Raw genomic sequence first — 19,609 nt, 5'->3', positions numbered from 1 at the left:
GAAATGGGCTCTTTTAGATCCTTGCCATTTATTCGTTACATTGGCATAGATGCCAGACAAAGAAATAAAAGCATCCCAATTGGGAAGGAAGAAGTAAAACTATCTCTATCTGCAGATGATATGATCTTGTATATAGAAAGTCCTAAAAAATACACTAAAAAACTTTTAGAACTAATACATGAATTTAGCAAGTTTGCAGGATACAAGATCGATATACAAAATCAATTGTATTTCTATATACTTACAGTGAACAATCCAAAAATAAAATTAAAAAACAATTTTATTTATAAAAATAGGAATAAACTTAACAAAAGAAGTGCAAAACTTATCCTCTGAAAACTACAAACACTGTTGAAAGAAATTAAAAATCTAACTAATTGGAAGAACATCCCATTTTCATGGATTGGAAGACAACATTGTTAAGATGGCAATACTCTGGGCTTCCCTGGTGGCACAGTGGTTGAGAGTCCGCCTGCCGATGCAGGGGACGCAGGTTCGTGCCCCGGTCTGGGAAGATCCCACATACCGTGGAGCGGCTGGGCCCGTGAGCCATGGCCGCTGAGCCTGCACGTCCGGAGCCTGTGCTCCACAACGGGAGAGGCCACAACAGTGAGAAGCCCGTGTACCGCAAAAAAAAAAAAAAAAAGATGGCAATACTCCTCAAACTGATCTACTGAATCAGTGTAATCTCTATAGTGTCCCAGCTGAGTTCTTTGTAGAAATTGACAAGCTGATTCTAAAATTTATATTGAATTTTAAGGTACCCAGAATAGCCACAATTATCTTAAAAAAGAAGAAAGTAGGAGAAGTCACACTTCCCAATTTCAAAATTTAAAATAAGGCAATGGTGGGAATTCCCTGGTTGTCCAGTGGCTAGGACTGTGTACTTTCACTGCTGAGGGCGCAAGTGCAATGCCTGGTCAGGGAGCTAAGATCCCACAAGCCATAGAGCACGGCCAAAAGATAAATAAATAACAAAATAAAAAGGAATAAGATAAAATAAGGCAATGGTGATCAAGACAGTGTGGTACTGGCACAAGGACAGACATATAGATCCAAGGAATAGAATTGACAGTCCAGAAATAAACCCATACATCTATGGGCAACGGATTTTCAACAAGAGTGCCAAGACCACTTAATGGAGAAAGAATCGTCTTTTCAACAAATGGTGCTGGAAAAACTATATATTCACATGCAAAAGAATGAAGTTCGCACACACATACAAAAATTAACTCACAATGGATGTGTTGGGCTGCACCCCGCAGTGCTGCAAGCCCTGTCTTGCAGCTTCAAGACTGAAGAAGAAAGAGCCAGGAGTCAGTGACAAGAGACATCAGGGGTTTAATGGAGCAGGGAGCTAACATGTCTGAAGCAAGGTCCTGGAGTGACACCCCACCATGCCCAGCAGATGGCAGGTGGGACATGGCAGTGATCTTCACTACCAGGGGAAGACAGAGATTACTAGTTATAGGGGGAATTGATGTCAGGTTGGCTCATCAGTTGCCAGGGCAACCAGCCGAGGGGCGCGCCCCTCACCGCTGCTTTGATAAACTAACATAGTGGCGATATTTCTGATCTAAAGATTAGAACAATCACTAGCTGGGGCCAGGAGCAAGTACATAGGCATTTACTGATTAGGCTCTATGATTAAGAGGGAGGGTCAGTCATGTAAGCAGGGTGTAGGTGAGGCAGGGACTGGTCGAGCAGGGGATGTACAGAGAGCAAGAGAACAGCCATCTTGGGTAGCCTGATCATACAGGATATACGATATAAAACTATAAAACTCTTTGAAGAGAACATGGGGTAAATCTTCATGACCTTGGATTTGGCAAAGGATTCCTAGAAATGACACCAAAAGCATGAGGAGCAAAAACAACAAATAGATAAATTGGACTTTATCAACATTTACAAATTTTGTACTTCAGAGGACACTGTCTTAGTCCATTAGAGCTGCTATAACAAAATACCACAGACTGAGCAGCTATAAACAACAGAAAATTGTTTCTCACTGTTCTTGAGGCTGGCAATCTGAGATCAGCGTGCCAGCATGGCTGGGAGATGACCCTCCTCTGGGTTGCAGACTTCTCATTGTGTCCTCACATGGCACAAGGGGCTACGGAGCTCTGTGGGGTCTCTTTTATAAGAGCATAATTCCATTCATGAGGGCTCCACTCTCATGACCTAAGCACCTCCCAATGGCCCCATATCCTAATACCATCAAATTGGGCATTACAGTTTCAACATATGAGTTTCAACATATGAATTTCAAGGGGAGCACAAACATTCAGCTCCCACGATCGAGAAAATGAAAAGACAACCTACAGAATGGGAGAAAATATTTACAAATCATATTGGATAAGAGACTTGTATCCAGTACATATAAAACACTGTTATAACTCAATAATAAAAAAGATAACCCAATTTAAAATGAGCAAAGCGTCTGAATAGGAATGAAGTATTGATCCATACTATAGCGTAGATAAATCTTGAAAACATCATGCCAAGTGAAAGAAGCCAGTCAAAAAAGGCTACATAATATATAATTCCATTCATATGAGATGTGCACAACAGCAAAATGGTTATGTAGAGAACATAGATTAGTGGTTGCTTAGGGCAAGGGTGGGGAGAGAAGGGCATGGGGAGAGGAGTGATAGCTAAAGGAGATGGGGTTTCTTTTGAGGTGATGAAAATTGTTCTAAAATTGGTGATAGCTGTACATATTTGTGAATCTCCTAAAAATCATTGAATTGGACACTTTAAGTGGGTGAATTATACCCTATATGAATTATATCTCCATAAAGCTGTTTAAGAAAAAAAGGGGGGGATTTATTAGAAAGACACAGGCTCATGTAACCCTAGGGTGGGGCTGAACCTGCTGGGCCCTCAGAGGCCCCGCAACTCTGGCCCAGAGCAGGGGTCCTCACATAATCCGTAATTTACAGCATCAACACCACCCGGGAGTGCCTTAGAAAAGCAGATCCTTGGGCCACATGCAGACCTACCGAATTACATGCTCTGGGGGCGGGACCCAGAAAACAGCGTTTTAAGGACGCCTCTACATGAGGGATGCTGATGCAGGCTCAAGTTTGAGAATCACTTGAGCACTGTGTAGAAGCCAGGAAGCTTCTACTTCACCTCGGTATGTGTTTCTTTCAGGGCACATGTATCTTCTGTTGTTACAGACGGATTTTCTGCACTGCCCATCCTATCCCACACCTCACAGCAGTCTTCATGATAGGAAATGGCCGCCAACCATTCCCGAATTTAAATCTCTTTTGGAGCACTAGCCAAATTGTGACTAGCATCCACTTCCAATTGCAAATTCTGGGGGAGGAACTCAGGGGGCCCAGTTTGTGTAAGCAACCTGTTCAAGGCTGTTCCCAGTGTAACCTTTGAATGGAGGAAGGTTGGGATCGGGAAGGGCCAGTTCCCAGAAAAGAGGTGAGGGAAGCAGAAAAAACAATGGGTATCCCTCATGGGAGGCAAGAGAAGAAAATCTAGGATGACTAACCATTGTCGTTTGCCTGGGACTTTCCTAGTTTTAGCACTGAAAGCCTCATGTCCTGGGAAAACCCTGGGTCCTGAGCAAACTAGAACAACTGGTCACCTGAGAATTGAAGGGTGGGGAGGGAAGGGAGGGGCTTTCACTTGGGGGTGGGCACAGAAGGAAGAGAAGGAGCTTGTAAGATTCTCAAGTGAGGGCATTTAGAGATGTTGGTGCATTTTTGGTTGTCGCCATGACGGGGGTATGCTACCGACACTCCACAATGCTTGAGTCAGACTTGCACAAGGAAGAATCGTCCTGCCCCAAATGCCAGTAGCTCTCCTGTTGAGAAACCCTTCCGTGACAAAATGAAGGCATGACCAGCAACCTAGCTGCACATTAGAATCACCTGGAGCTTTAAGGTACCAAGATTGGAGCCCCAGACCTAGCCCCAGGATTTCTGATTTAACTGGTCTAGAGAGGTACCCAGGCATCACCACCCCAGGTGATTTTTTTTCTTTTTTCTTTTTTTGGGGTGGCTGTGCAGGATATTCGTTTCAGCATGTGGGGTATTTTTTGCGGCATGCAGACTTCTTAGGGGATCTAGTTCCCCGACCAGGGATCAAACCCGGGCCCACTGCATTGGAAGCACTGAGTCTTACCCACTGGACCACCAAGGAAGTTCCCCCTCCCTCCGCCCAGGTGATTTTAATATGCAGCTGGGTTGATAGGCACCATTGAGAATCAAAGTGACATCAGGGAGGGCTGAGCTGTGGAAGTTGAAGTCTTGGGAAATGAAGTGTTGGGGCACAGGGGGAACAGGGAAGTTGAGCTGTCTGAGGCTGTAGAGAGATCTAGAAGGCTGGAGGACAATGAGGAGGGTGTTGGGTTTGTTCATGGAAGGAGGTCCTGGAGCCTGGATCCAGTAGCATGGAGCCAGAGCAGGTGCGTGCTCAGTGCCTACTAAGAGTAGAGTGGGAGGGAAGGTGGATGTAAATATCTAAATTCTTCCAGAGGCAAGAGCCAGCTGGTAAACACTTTGACCCCAGGAATCAGGGAGATGCAGGCACTGTGACAGGTGTGACAGTGTTTACTGGTGCTTGGCTGGTGGAGTAGCCAAGCCTTTGGCTTGTTTACAGCCTGGGTAGCTCATTAAGCTACCGTTCCTCGCGTATTTGAAAAGCCTGTTGGTTTGGGGGTAAAAACTTGAGATTTCTAAGGATCTCAATAAGACCAGAAGTGACAGTTTGACTCCATATTTTTGTACAACGGTAATTACTTCACAGTTGTTTACAAGGAGCCAGTTCCAAAGCACTTTCACGTGATCTTACTTGGTCCTCCTTGTGTGTTGGATGGGCAGGTATCATGCCCCTTTTTCCAGCTTATGAAGGTAGTTACTTGGCTAGAGTCATATGGCCATAAAGTGGTGGTGCTGGGACTGGCACCAGGGGGTCTAATTTTTAGGATAGCCCACTTTCCACCATGCCGTACAAGAGAGAGTTATTTTTTTTCTCCCTACAGCCAAATGGAGTCTTCTGCATTTGTGAGGGAAGTGTAATCTGTCAGCCTGGGTGGGTTACAGTTTGACCCATATCATACCAGCTCCAATGTATTGGTTAATACCCTGAAGTAAAACTGCACTAAAAGTCAAAAACCTATGGATATAATATGACTTATAGAAATTAAGCTTGTTGGGAGAAAGCTACTTTTCCCCTCCTCTGTGTCTGGCTTCCAAAGAGAAGAGTTCAACGAGTGAAGGAAGACTTTGTGAGGAATCAAGGAGAAGGAATCGGGGCAGCTTGGACCTTGACTGAACTGTGTATGTTTTTGCTCTACCATTGCCCTTGGGTTCTCTGTACAGTATTTTTTTTATTTTTCTGAAATGAATTTCACTTTGTTAATGTTCAGAAAAATTCAAACCTATTCTGTTTTCCCATCCCTGTTTATCAGAACTGTCCCTCAGGACATCCGTCTTTAAACTTTAAAGGCTCCTTTTGACTGTGGACAGTTCATTTGTGCTCTCCGTATTCCATAGAAATTCATGATCTCTATTCACCATCCTTCTCTCCCAGCCCCTCTCACCAGTTTGAATTTGCTTTGCAAGTGAAACTGGGGGAAAAGCTGGCCACGACTGAGGGCAGTTCTGAGCTGAAGAACCAGACAAAGGCAGGTGATATCCTCAGCACGTGAGCCCTGAATGTGGGTTTAAATTAAGGAAAGAGGTTTGTCCAGTGCTGGGTTTATGGCCGTCTCAGGTTGTGCAGCTGGAGGAATATGGTATAGAATATGTGCCCTATGGATTGAAGTTGGGCCAGGAGAGGTCTGTGCTGTACAGCCTTTTGGCAAACAGCCACTAAGATTCAGTCAACACTGGCTCCTGACAACTATGACTTCAAGTTTATAGTGTCACTGTTTGGAATAAAAACACCTGTGTTGTTTTAAAAGTGAAAATAAGCATTAGAAAGAAAAATTCAAATCCTAGAAGCTTTATTAATGCATTTAACAAATATTTATTGTGTCCCTGCCATATGTCAGGCACCATTCAAAGCACTGGGGATATGACAGTGACCTAGAGACTACATGTTAATGGAGAGAGTAGCCAAAAAATAATACAAATATGGAATATGTCAAGGGGTGATTAATGTTATGAAGAAACACAGACAAAAAAGAAAGTAGAAACCACTCAAAATCCCATCCCTGGCGATAACCTTTGTTAACATTTTGTTGAAAATCCTTCTAGACACCTCTCTACCTATATAGAAACATAGATATAATTTCATGTCAATGAGCATTTTCACATGCTGAGTCATAACCTGTTTCTTTTTCCAATAATATTTTCTGACATCTTTTCATGTCATAAATAAAAATTGACATAATTTTTTTCCAGTTTTGACTTTTTTTTAATTTGGAAAATTTCAAACAGAGAAGTAGAGAGAATGGTATTGTGACCACAATTACCTGTCTCCTACATTTAATAATTGTTAACATATTTGTTTCATCTATTTTTGGGAGGGCAGGGCTTATGTCTGTTAAACTAAATTACAGACTTCGTGAACATCTTACCTGTTCTGTTTCTACACCAGTGGGGTGAAGGCCAAGTCAATTCTGACACTACCTGGAGTTAGTATCAGACTCCACAGGCTTAAGGGCTCAGTCCCCCTCAAGACTGCCTTCACTTCAAACGTCAGCCTTACTTCAGGGGTCCCCGGGCCACCTGCACTACTGACCAACTGGCTACAAATTCAGGGGTTCCCACTACCCCCACAGGTTTGATAATCTGCTAGAACAACTCACAGAACTCAGTTAAGTGCTACACATATAAATAAAGATTTATTTAAAAGGCTATACATAGCAGGAGGTCTGGGAAGAAGACAGAACTCCCATGCCCTCTCTTGGTGGAGTCAGGGTATATCACCCATGTGGCATATTAACCTGTTCATTAACCAGAAAGCTCTACTGAGCTTCAATGTCCAGAGTTTTGATCAGGGTTTCATTACTAGGCACAGATGATTATATCAGTGTTAAGTGATTGCACTTAATCTGGTCCAAAGTTGCAACTCTCTAATCACACGCGTAGTCTTTCAAGTGACCAACCCCTATCTTGTCTTTTCATTGTTGAATTATGAGTTCTTTATATGTTCTGGATACTGATCCCTTATCAGATATTTGATTTGCAAACATTTTCTCTCATTTTGTGGGTTGTCATTTCACTTTCTTAATAGTGTTCTTTGACACACAAAAGTTTTTAGTTTTGATTAACTAAACTGATGAACTAAAATAGATAAATCGGACTATCTATTTTCCCTTTTGTTAATTGTGCTTTTGGTGCCATATCTAAGAAACCATTGTCTAATCCAAGGTCATGAAGATACACTCTTTTAAGAGTTTTCTTTTAAGAGTTTCATAGTTTTAGCTCTTACATTTAGGTTCTTTTTTATTTTTGGTATATGGTGCAAGGTAGGTCCAATATCATTCTTTTGCTTGTGGATATTCATAGACCTTTTCAACTGTACTGAGTTGTCTTTCTTTGCATTTGGTCTGTAAACTCCATGAGGGCAGAGACCAAGGTGGTCTTACTAAATTTTTAATGAATGGATGAATTAGGCAACCAAAATATCAAGTTTCTTTCCTTTTGTCAGAAATTATATCAACTGTGTACAGTAACAGTGTTTTCATTGTGATATTGGTAGTTAAAATCTTTTGACAATAACAATTCAGAAACAAACCAATATACAGGATGATAGGGACTGTACAACTTAACAGCCTTTGGAGCAAAACATTTGGATTCAAATCCTGATTTTCATTTAAGAAATGTGTAACCTTGGGCAGATTAATTACCTATTTCTTATTTGTTAAAATGGGGATTTACTTTATATAATTGTTAAAAGGATTAAATAAGACCTCATAACTACAGTGCTTTACACATTGTAAGCATTCATCAAACGGTGGCAGTCAATTAATTAATTAATTTTTGGCTGCATTGGGTCTTTGTTGCTGCACATGGGCTTTCTGTAGTTGCGGTGAGCGGGAGCTACTCTTCGTTGCATTGCACGGGCTTCTCATTGTGGTGGCTTCTCTTGTTGCAGAGCACAGGCTCTAGGCGTGTGGGCTTCAGTAGTTGTGGCTTGCAGGCTCAGTAGTTGTGGCACATGGGCTTAGTTGCTCGGCAGCACATGGGATCTTCCCGGACCAGGGATGGAACCCGTGTCCCCTGCATTGGCAGGCAGATTCTTAACCACTGTGCCACTAGGGAAGTCCCAGTAGTAGTTACTTATTAGTGCAAAGAGAAGCAGCAACGTTTGGAAATTTTCTCCATAGTACAGATTCCAAGATTTATATTTTCTTTTGTGAATTGTGAATTGTTATACCATCGATGTTTGATTCGGGAAGAAAGGCATACACAAAAACACAATTCAGTGTGTTTGCGTAAATACTCTGGAGTCAGAGCATCCTGGGCAATAGAATGAAATACCTTTTCGGGTGTCAGAATTTAGTGGAAAGGGAATTCTATGCATTTTGTATTTATTTCAGTGGCACATTTTTCAGGTTTGTACAATAGTTATTTGATTACGTGTCTGTCTCCTCCATTAGGGTCTGCATACAAATCTTGTCTTAAATCATCTTTGAATTTGCAGTACAGTGGACACTCCACAGATGGTTGAATTGATGCGCCTTGTCCACGGGGGTCCAAAAGGACTCTATGTAGAGGAATGGAGAAGTCGGAAGGAGGAGGAAAGACCTCGGATCCATTGCCAAGGAGAGGAGAGCTGCACAGGTGTGGGAGCCACGAGGGTCCTAGAGCTTCAGTCCGACGCAAGGAAGTAGAGAACCACTTCTTTCCTTCTCACTTCCGGGAGGGGGCGGCGAGACAAGAGGAGGCATGCGGGGAAGGAGGCAGTTGACGCCGCACCAGGCGGAAGTGTGCCAAAGGTTTTGGTGCTGCCGCTTCCGGTCCGGGTAAAGGCTGCTGAGGTATGCTGCGTGGTCTGTGTCGGGCTGGGACAGCTTTCTGAGGGCAAGTCAGCGGGTCAAGAGGCGAGCACCGGCGTGTAGACTCAGAAGTCTAGAGTCTAGTGGTAAGATCGGAAAAACAACCAGGAACTTGAATACGATCTAACCTCTGTTTCCGAGGGGGTAACTTCAACGGAGAACCCCTCTGCCCTGGTAACGGCCAAAGAGGAGATGGCGCCAGTCAGGGAGCGGCCGTGGCCGACAAAGTGAGGAAGCGCGAAGGCGGAGCAGCCGGAGAAGCCTCGGGAGAAAACACCAGAGCCATCGCTGCCGCCACCACCGCTACCACCATGGAAGGGGCAAAGGCGACATTGCAGCTCGTGTACCAGGCAGTGCAGGCGCTGTACCACGACCCAGATCCCAGCGGAAAGGAGCGCGCTTCGTTTTGGCTTGGGGAGCTGCAGCGTTCGGTGAGGGGCCGAGAGAGGCCATTCTGCGCCGCGGGGCAAGGGCTGGGTGGGACCTCGGCTGGAGCCGGCGCCCGGCCGTTGGCCTCCTGAGGTCCTCCTTGGGGAGGAGCTGCTGCCGCGGGGTGGGGCTGCGAAGCTACATCTACGCGGCTTTTCGGAAACTAGTTGCAGCTGGCCGGTCGCGAAGTGGCCCTTTTCCCACCCCGTAGAATCTGGCTTGTAGGTCCTGTACTTCTCGCTCGTGGCTTCGATCTGGTCCTCTTAAGTTTCACCCTTGCTACTGTTTGTTTCTTAGGCCTTGCTTTTCCGTTTTGTCTTTCTTCAACCAAATCCAATCCCAGTCTTTCTCTGTCTTCCACTTAAGGATGTTTTATCCATCTCTCTTCGGTGTCCAGGTGTTACTCCGGCACTTCCTTCCCACTCATAGCCTTACATCTCACTGTTTCTTGCTGCTTTTCACTCTAGTTTGAGTACATTATTCTCGAAACTTCTCAGGTTTCTAGATCCTTATACACGTGAGTTTTCCCCGTGTTTTGGAGTGCAACATAACGTAAAGAAAAAAAATCAAACCTCGTTTCAGAAAATCTTTGCAGTTCTCATTTTGCTGCATATTGGTTTTCTAACCTTCTGTTTCCCCTGATTTTTAGCTTCTTTATAAGATACGGGTATCGTAGCTGCCTTGATTATTACAGATAATTGTGTCAGCATCCAATGAGGGGGTTAATTGCAGCCTATTATACTTATTGTATTTCTGCGTTCTTTGAATCTCGTGTATTATGCTTCCTCCTCTAATTTTCCTACTTGCCCTTGCAGTGCTTTAATTCAGTGTGATTATGTGTACTTGGTGATATTGCTGACTCTCCCTTTCTTATTTCTGCATTTTATACGCCTAAGTATGTTTTAAAATTTTCTCCCTCCCCTTCCATTTCTTCTTTTAAACTCATAACTAGTACTTAAAGATGCTCTGCCCTTTTGAATCAGCTCCTAGGCTGTGAGTGCATAATAAGTATTTTTAAAATTGCAACTTTGAATATTACACTTAAAAAAAAAAATCGTGAACCCAAGTCCTGGGTGACCTCATGGGAAGAGAAGGGAATAAGACTCAGTGTTGGCTACACAAGAAAATCATTCATATGTGGTCTATCTTAGTGTTTAGTTAGTTTTTGTGATCTGGGGAGCCACACGTCCCTGATCTTAAAGTTTGCAAAGTAAAAATGAGAAAGGAGAAATGCTACACCATACCGAAAGTCAGCCTTCCCTACTAAACCTGCTTATTGCTGTATGTATTTTATTTGATTTGATTTGATTTATTTATTTATTTATTGCGGTACGCGGGCCTCTCACTGTTGTGGCCTCTCCCGTTGCGGAGCACAGGCTCCAGACGCGCAGGTTCAGCGGCCATGGCTCACGGGCCCAGCCACTCCGCAGCATGTGGGATTTTCCCGGACCGAGGCACGAACCCGTGTCCCCTGCATCGGCAGGCGGACTCTCATCCACTGCGCCACCAGGGAAGCCCCCTGCTGTATGTATTTTAAATCAGTATTTTAGTGCTTACCAGGTACCAGCAACTGCTAGGTGTTGGTATATGGAAATGAACCAGACAAAAAAAATCTTTGCTTGGCACAGGATATTTGTGATGTTTAAACGAGTTAATACCTACAAAGAGCTTAACAAAGTTCTTGGAACCTAGAACTCAAAATATGTTAATAATTGTTATTTAAATATTAGTCAGTTAGTTTCCACTAGTCTCTGTTACAGCCTTACATCATCACCATCATCATCATCACTATTTACAGTCAGGTCCCAACAGGAACAGATGGCACACTTGAAATAGACTAATTTGAGGAGTGTTTGTTTTATAAAGGTACTGTTTATAAAGATGTGGATATAATGGGGTACCACAAAAGATAGTGTAGTACCCTGTAGCCAAACTGTTAACAGCCCTAAGCCAGAAGAGGTAAGAGAGAGAGTGGTTACTTCTTGGACTCTCAGGAGAAGTATGGAGTTGGCTGCCTTGAGAGGAATTGTAGTTTTCAGTTGAAGGGACATAGCCAGCATGAGGTGATTCTGCAGGGAGGAAGCTGGAAGAATAAATACCTACACCTTATTCTCCTAACTTCCACCTGGGATTTCCCAATGGGCAAACCTAACCCTAAGCTAGGGGACTCAGGAACCTGTTGATCTGTTCCATAGAGGTCAGCATACTGGGGCAGAAAACATGGTAGAGCAGAGTGGAAAAGTGGACCTGGAAAATAGCACAGTCACACATCATCATTTTTAGGCAACTTCAGCATCTGGATGGACAATTCAGCTAACACTTTGGCTTCTTAATTCCTTTACTTTTTTCTAAGCCACCTGGTCACACAGTCACATCTTGGATCTTGTCATTGCTAAAAAGTCACCAACCCCCCCTAAATCACTAACTCACGCACTGAGCTCTGATGACACAACCAAGTGAAATTCTTCTAGTTTGCTGGCTCAGGAATCTCAAGTAACGTCATGTAATAGTTTTTACTTTTTTGAAATCTTACATAATTTTAATTTTATCAAAAGGAAAAACATTAATTTATTGTTAATTTAGTAATAAAAGTTATTATTGTTAAAATTTTATAAAGATTTAAGCCAAACTTTAAAAACTTTCTAAAGTTATAAAATGGGAATAGTTTGACAAGATTTAGGAAGAAAAAAGAGCAGTTTCATAGTTTCTCCTATGAAAAATGAGGATTTAGGCTTCCTCCGCTTCCTCACACCCCATCACTCATAGGTATACCTATGGTATGCCACATTTTTGGTTAACATAGGTATACCACATTTCTGGTTAAATCATTACACATTGTGAATCATGAAGTGTGTATACCCTGATAATTTCTTTTTTGTGCAACCTTTTTTTTGGTGGTAATCATTACCTTTTTCTTTTTTTCACGTTTGCCTTCTTTTCTCTATATCTACAGTAATTCATCGCAAACTCTCTGTTAGTAGGTGTAAATATCCTCTTAGTACGTTCACACTGGTAATCTGTTTCCTTTTTTGGTGGAAGGAAACCTCTCCTGAGAGCCCTCTGTCTCCCTGCTCCAATCTGGCCTGGTTGTTCTCCAGGTCTCTTGCATAATTATTATCCTGGGATCTCACTGTCCTAGGGAATTCCTTTTTCTTTCTTGTATTGGATGTGCTGAATCCTGGCTCCCACGATCTTTTCTTGAATTACTCGCTCATTTGACAGATAATTGAGAGGGGAACCTTCATCTCTTCTCTCTCATTGTTGGTCTTTTTTCTTGGACCACTTTTACCCTGAGAGTTCTGTAGTCTTCTGCCTGGAGGTTATGAACTAGGCTGCCAGTGGCAGGTAGGAGAATGAACTGGAGGAGGAATCTAAACGCTAAGTATGTAGACTTTAGTTTATATAATCTGTTTTCAGTATGATACTCCTGTCCTTAGGTGAGTCTGTTGTCCAAGAGTCCAGAGTCCCTTTACTTCAGTCTCTGCAAAGTAAACCTTGAGTTTTCTGTGATGGTAGGAGGATAGTATAGTAGCCTGGCCCCTCAGAGTCAGGGAGAAAATCTAGGAAACTAAACCGCTTACACAGATTTTGAAGCCATTCCTTTGTTTTTTGTTCTATCTGTGCATCTGTCTTCAGGTGTATCTCAGTACTTCTAATTCTTGAGCCTTACTGGGATTTTGCAAATGAATTAGTTTGCCTCTTGGCTTCCCCCACTCTTATCCCTTCCCCCTCCCTGCTGCCAGACAAATTTCAGCTTTCTCAGACCTTCTCCGAGAGTTAACACTCACCCAGCAGCTTTCTCCTTTTCACAGTTTTGTTTATATCATTCGTGTTTCCATTTTCTGTCCTTGTGGGTTCCCTCATCCTTGGGGGAAAAAAATCTTTTTACTCTGATTTTGGAGGGAACTTGAGGGCAAACAGATGTTTCAATCAGTTAAATTGTGTTAAACAGAAGTCTTAGTTCTTGAATTTCATCAAAACCGTATTCCATTGACTGGCCCTGTTTCTTTGTTAGGTCTTGTCTTTTTCCAGGGGCTGTCGCTCTCCTCCCTTTCCTACCCTTCACCTCTGATGTGGTAGAACTTGAGCGTGTGTATCCAGCTGCTTCTCCTGTCCGATTTCAGTGCTCTGCATCTTATTATCTGAATTCTCAGGAACCTTGATCTTTTGGTTATCCTGTGTCTCACTGGTATCCTAAAACTCCCTCTTTACTGGATCCTTCCCATCAGCATTCACACAGCTGTAGTATCTCCCAGAATAAGCAAATGGTTTTTTGTGGGGAGGGGATGCAGCCTTTGTCTGGTTTTATGATTTTTTAATTTTTTTCTTACCTTTGGACTTTTACTATTACTTTTTCCCAATCCTGTCTTCAAATGAAGAAACTAGCCCATCTTTTCAAAGCCTAGCTTAAATTCTTTCTCCTTAAAGTCTTAACAGATTCTCTTCCGCTGAAAGTCATTTCTGCCCCTGCCCCAACACTGAAAGCACTTTAATTGCATTTATCATTTTTTTAACCTTTTTGAAAATTTGTTTTGTCTCCCCCAATAGACGGTAGGATCCTTTCAGATGTTTATATAATCTGATACCCACAGTTGAAGGAATAAACCATGATTATTAAGAAATGATGAAGATGTCTGAGAATTTCTCTTTTTTTTTGAACATCTTATTGGAGTATAATTGCTTTACAAGGGTGTGTTAGTTTCTACTTTATAACAAAGTGAATCAGCTATCCATATAGATATATCCCCATATCTCCTCCCTCTTGCGTCTCCCTCCCACCCTCCCTATCCCACCCCTCTAGGTGGACACAAAGCACCGAGCTGATCTCCCTGTGCTATGCGGCTGCTTCCCACTAGCTATCTATTTTACATTTGGTAGTATATATGAGTCCATGCCACTCTTTCACTTCATCCCAGCTTACCCTTCCCCCTCCCCGTGTCCTCAAGTCCATTCTCTACGTCTGCATCTTTATTCCTGTCCTGGCCCTAGGTTCTTCAGAACATTTTTTTTTTCAGATTCCATATATATGTGTTAGCATACGGTATTTGTTTTTCTCTTTCTGACTTACTTCACTCTGTATGACTGACTCTGGGTCCATCCACCTCACTACAAAGAACTCAGTTTCATTTCTTTTTATGGCTGAGTAATATTCCATTGTATATATGTGCCACATCTTCTTTATCCATTCATATGTCGACGGACACTTAGGTTGCTTCCACGTCCTGGCTATTGTAAATAGAGCTGCAATGAACATTGTGGTACATGAGTCTTTTTGAATTATGGTTTTCTCAGGGTATATGCCCAGTATTGGGATTGCTGGGTCTTATGGTAGTTCTATTTTTAGTTTTTTAAGGAACCTCCATACTGTTCTCCATAGTGGCTGTATCAGTTTACATTCCCACCAACAGTGCAAGAGGGTTCCCTTTTCTCCACACCGTCTCCAGCATTTATTGTTTGTAGATTTTTTGATGATGGCCATTCTGACTGGTGTGAGGTGATACCTCATTGTAGTTTTGATTTGCATTTCTCTAATGATTAGTGATGTTGAGCATTCTTTCGTGTGTTTGTTGGCAGTCTGTAGACGCACAGTTTCTTAAAAATGTTCCTGAATGCATAGCTGCTTGTAGCACCTCCAAAGGGGCAGTTGGATGACTCAGATTTGTCTTTTTCTATGAATTTCAGTTATTTTTGCTGCTTCTCTCTAACATATCCATGGATGATTGAAAATAAACAATATTATTCAGCCTCCTATGATGCTCTATTTTCAGTCTTTCCAATCTTTTTTAAAAAGCAGTCTTTATGAGATAAGTTTTTATTACCCTCCTTTTATGCTTTGAACAACTTGAGTACAGAAAAGGAGAGGAACTTTTTGACACAATAAGCCTTTCTTGAAGTGGTCACTAAGTGACATTTTAAACCAAAAATCTGTTTTAGAGTAGTCACCAGACATGCAGTGTAGTAGCATAGTGTTTTAATTTTCAATTTGAAATTGGTAAAGAATTCCCTGGTGGTCCAGTGGTTAGGACTCTGTGCTTTCACTGCAGAGGGCCCCGGGTTCAGTCCCTGGTTGGGAAATTAAGATCCCACAAGCCGCACACCGTGGCTGGGGAAAAAAAAAAATCTACTTTAGTTGAAAACAGAAAATGTAGTAACTAAAATTATGCCATATAAAGTAGCATCCAGGGGGTTTCCCTGGTGACGCAGTGGTTGAGAGTCCGCCTGCCGATGCAGGGGACACGGGTTCGTGCCCCAGTCCGGGAAGATCCCACATGCCGCAGAGCGGCTGGGCTCCTGAGCCATGGCCCATGAGCCTGCGCATCCAGAGCCTGTGCTGCACAACGGGAGAGGCCAAAGCAGTGAGAGGCCCACGTACCGCAAAAAAAAAATAAATAAATAAAAAATAAAGTAGCATCCAAAACTGTACAGTCCCTAAGAAAATTAACAAAAAAATGAAATTGGTAAGGAACAGAATTTGCCTGGTTTGTTTCAAAACCACTTTGAATAATATACGTTTTGAAAAACTATTATCCTTACTTCCCTCTTCCCCATACTTATTAATCTTAGAGTCATTTAGTATAGTTATAATGATCCTGGTGACAATAGATTTGGTATAACGGGATAATTTGGACATGGTTCAGCCCATGCTATGAGTTAGCATCTTTTCTCTTTCTCTGGTATTTGTATAAAACAGCCATTTTCTGAAGAATCTACGTTCATTAAACTTTTTTTCCACCAAAATTCTTGGAAACAGCCTACAGCCATGGTTTTGTTTTATGGGATAGGCAGATATCTCTGATGTCTTCCAAGTGTTTTAAAAGAAAAAATTATTTTGAGACAGATCTTAAAGGACGCCTGTTTAACAGTGGACTACTCTGAATACTCAGTAGTTTTCTTTGTCCACCTATAGTAACCAAAATTAGTAGACAATGCAGAAACCAATGGAAGGGAAGACCACCTCTTTATAGGGCTAATTAATTGTGCTACTCATTTGTTCTAAGTTTGTAATTTAAATTATAAGAAGGGGACTACTTTCACAGAGACCATCTGTGGGTTAGAGGTTATCTCAAAAGTTTCGTAGTTCAGTCTGTACACTGAAAAGGAAAGATGAAAAGAAAAAAAAAAGTATAAATCAGCTGGAATCGATGGCATTGTAGTGTTTGGTTTATGACATATCCTTGAGAATTTTCTTATTCTAAATATCTCGGGAAGGTCGTGGGTCATGGAGTATCAGCTTCAGACTTCTTTCCTAGTAATTTTTCTCTTTGGAGTTTCTTGATTCTTTAGCCTAGTTCTAAAACCTAGAGTCTTTGTTTTTGCTCTAGTAATGCAGTCATTGATTTGATTTACCTGAAAATCTAGACATCTTTTAATGTTTCTGCTCTCATCCTCCAGTCAAGTGACTCTTAAGACATAAACATGTGGGCCTCCCTGGTGGCGCAGTGGTTGAGAGTCCGCCTGCCGATGCAGGGGACACGGGTTAGTGCCCCGGTCCGGGAAGATCCCACATGCCGCGGAGCGGCTGGGCCCGTGAGCCGTGGCTGCTGAGCCTGCGCGTCCGGAGCCTGTGCTCCGCAACGGGAGAGGCCACAGCAGTGTGAGGCCCGTGTACCGCAAAAAACAACAACAACAAAAAACCCCATAAACATGTTTTTGAAAGGCAAGCCTTCTAGAAAATAGAAAATGTTCGTGTACAACTTCTTTGGGGCCAGTGAGTTCAGTGAACATAGGAATACTGTATACTTTGCATTGCTGGAAAATGGGAGTGTGTAAGTAAATGATAAAAACCAAAGGCCTTTCAACTGAATAGTATACCACTCTGGCTATATTGTCTAATATGATTGCCATTACCCACATGGCTATTGTGGCTGTTTAAATTGAAGTTAATTAAAATGAAGTTAAGATCCATTCCTTAGTTGCACTGCCACATTCCAAGTCTTGGACAGTGCAAATATAGTCATTTCATGTCCTTGTTGTATTGGAGCTTATGAATGAGAATTTGTGACGGTAATTCTGTTGGCATGATAGTCTGTTATCTGGTGGCACTCATTTGTATTTGGATTAGTTTATTTCTCATGTTCCCAGGCCTTGGACCAGAGTCAATGGTTTGAAACAGGATATAAAATGATCTGGATACTGCTACATTTTCTAAGTTGCCATTTTAACCATTTTTAGGCGTGCAGTTCAGTGGCATTAAGTACATTCATGTTGTGCAATCATCACCACCCCCCATCTCTAGAACTTTTTTGTCTTCCCAAACTAAAACTCTGTACCTATTAAAGAATAATTCTCCATCCCCTCCTCTCTTCAGCCCCTGGTAACCACCATTCTACTTTTTTTTTCCTCTAGGAATTTGACTACTCCAATTACCTTATGAGTAGAATGATACAATATTTGTCCTTTTTGTGTCTGGCTTATTTCACTTAGCATAATATCTTCAAGGTTCATCATGTTGTAGACTATGTCAGAATTTCATTCCTTTTTAAAAATTATGGTGAAATACACATAGCATACAATTTACCACTTGAACCATTTTTAAGTGTGTAGTTCAGTGGCTTTAAGTACATTCCCATTGTTGTGCAACCATCATCATCATGCATCTCCAGAACTTTTTTCGTCTCGTAAAAATGAAAATCTGTACCCATTAAACACAGTTAACTAACTCCCCATTTCTCTCTCCCTACAGCCCCTGGCAACCACCATTCTGCTTTTTGTCTCCATGAACTTGACTACTCTAGGTACCTCATATAAGTAGAATCATACAGTATTTGTCCTTTTGTGACTGGCTTTTTTCACCGAACATAATGTCCTCAGGGTTCATCCATGTTGTAGAATGTGTCAGAATGTCATCCCTTTTTAAGGCTGAATAATATTGTGTGTACCACATTTTGTTTACCTATTCATCTGTTGATACACACTTGGGTAGCTTCCACGTTTTGGCTATTGTGAATACTGTTATGAGCCCAGGTGTACAAATATCTGTTGGAGTCCCTGCTTTCAGTTCTTTTGAGTAGATCACCAGAAGGGGACTTGCTGGATCATATGGTAATTCTATGTTTTTTTTGAGGAACTGACATACTATTTTCTAGATCTTACAGAATTTTAAGCTCTTGTTTTTGTTGTTTTGTTTTGTTTTGTTTTGGCCGAGCTATGTGGCATGCGGGATCTTAGTCCCCGACCTGGATCGAATCTGTGCCTCCTACAGTGGAAGCGCGGAGTCTTAACCAGTGGACCGCCAGAGAAGTCCCATAAGCTCTGTTGAACTTAAAAACATTTAATTCTTAGAAAGTTGCGCTTGCTCAGATTACCTCTCCTGTGTTTCCCTAGCTTGTACCCTGGTACTGAAATATTACCAGAGAGTGTTGTACTGTTATGTAGGTGAAGTTCCAGAGAGAAGCTTTATTTCTCTTTACTGGAAGTTCACAGTACTGCTAACGGGGATAATTTTGTAGTGTTTGGCACGCAGGACCCTTTTGAAAGTACCGATTTAATTTTCTTCTTTCTGGTTAGACTTCCCAAAATGAAAATATTATGAAATTTGTATTTTTTTTTCTTTTGGTAAGAAATTTTCTGTTAACAGAGTTTACATTATATTTTTTACTTTTTTTTTTCAAGCCCACTGCACTCTTCAGTTTTTCTCCGTCTTAACTGTTTACTTGTATTTTCTGTCTCAGCCATAGTTAATACTATTTATACAGATGGCCCTAAAGCAGAAGAATACACTTAGAACTAGTCTTAAAAAGATACATGTTTTTACATAAGCACTCAGAGTTTTCTAACACTATAATGCATTTTTTATTAAACCTTAAGCCAGACATCTCATATTTCTATACAATTAAGAAGCTTGAATCTTCAGCATTGTGTTAGTGTATGCTTAGTATGTCTGATAGTACTCTCATTCTTCAGGTTTATACAAATTGTTATAAAACTTGCTCAGATAGGCAGGAATCGAGACCGGTGATTAAAGGAAATCCATTTCCTATATTTTGGCTTTCAGGAAGCCTTCACATGGGCTACCCATTTGCTTCAAATGAAATGGTTTCAAGCTTGGCATTTTCTACTTCTAAAGCAGGGCTGCCTAATATAATTAGTAAGGCCCACAGTGAATTGATTATCAAGGAATGCATGCTTCAGTCACTCCAAACCCAAGCTGACCTTATGGATCCAGATTTATCTTTTTTCAGGGCCGTTCTTGAGGTTAATATTCAC

Source organism: Hyperoodon ampullatus (genome assembly GCF_949752795.1).
Source record: "Hyperoodon ampullatus genome assembly, chromosome: 9".
NCBI classification, from domain to species: domain Eukaryota; kingdom Metazoa; phylum Chordata; class Mammalia; order Artiodactyla; family Ziphiidae; genus Hyperoodon; species Hyperoodon ampullatus.
Note: the sequence above shows the minus strand (reverse complement) of the source record.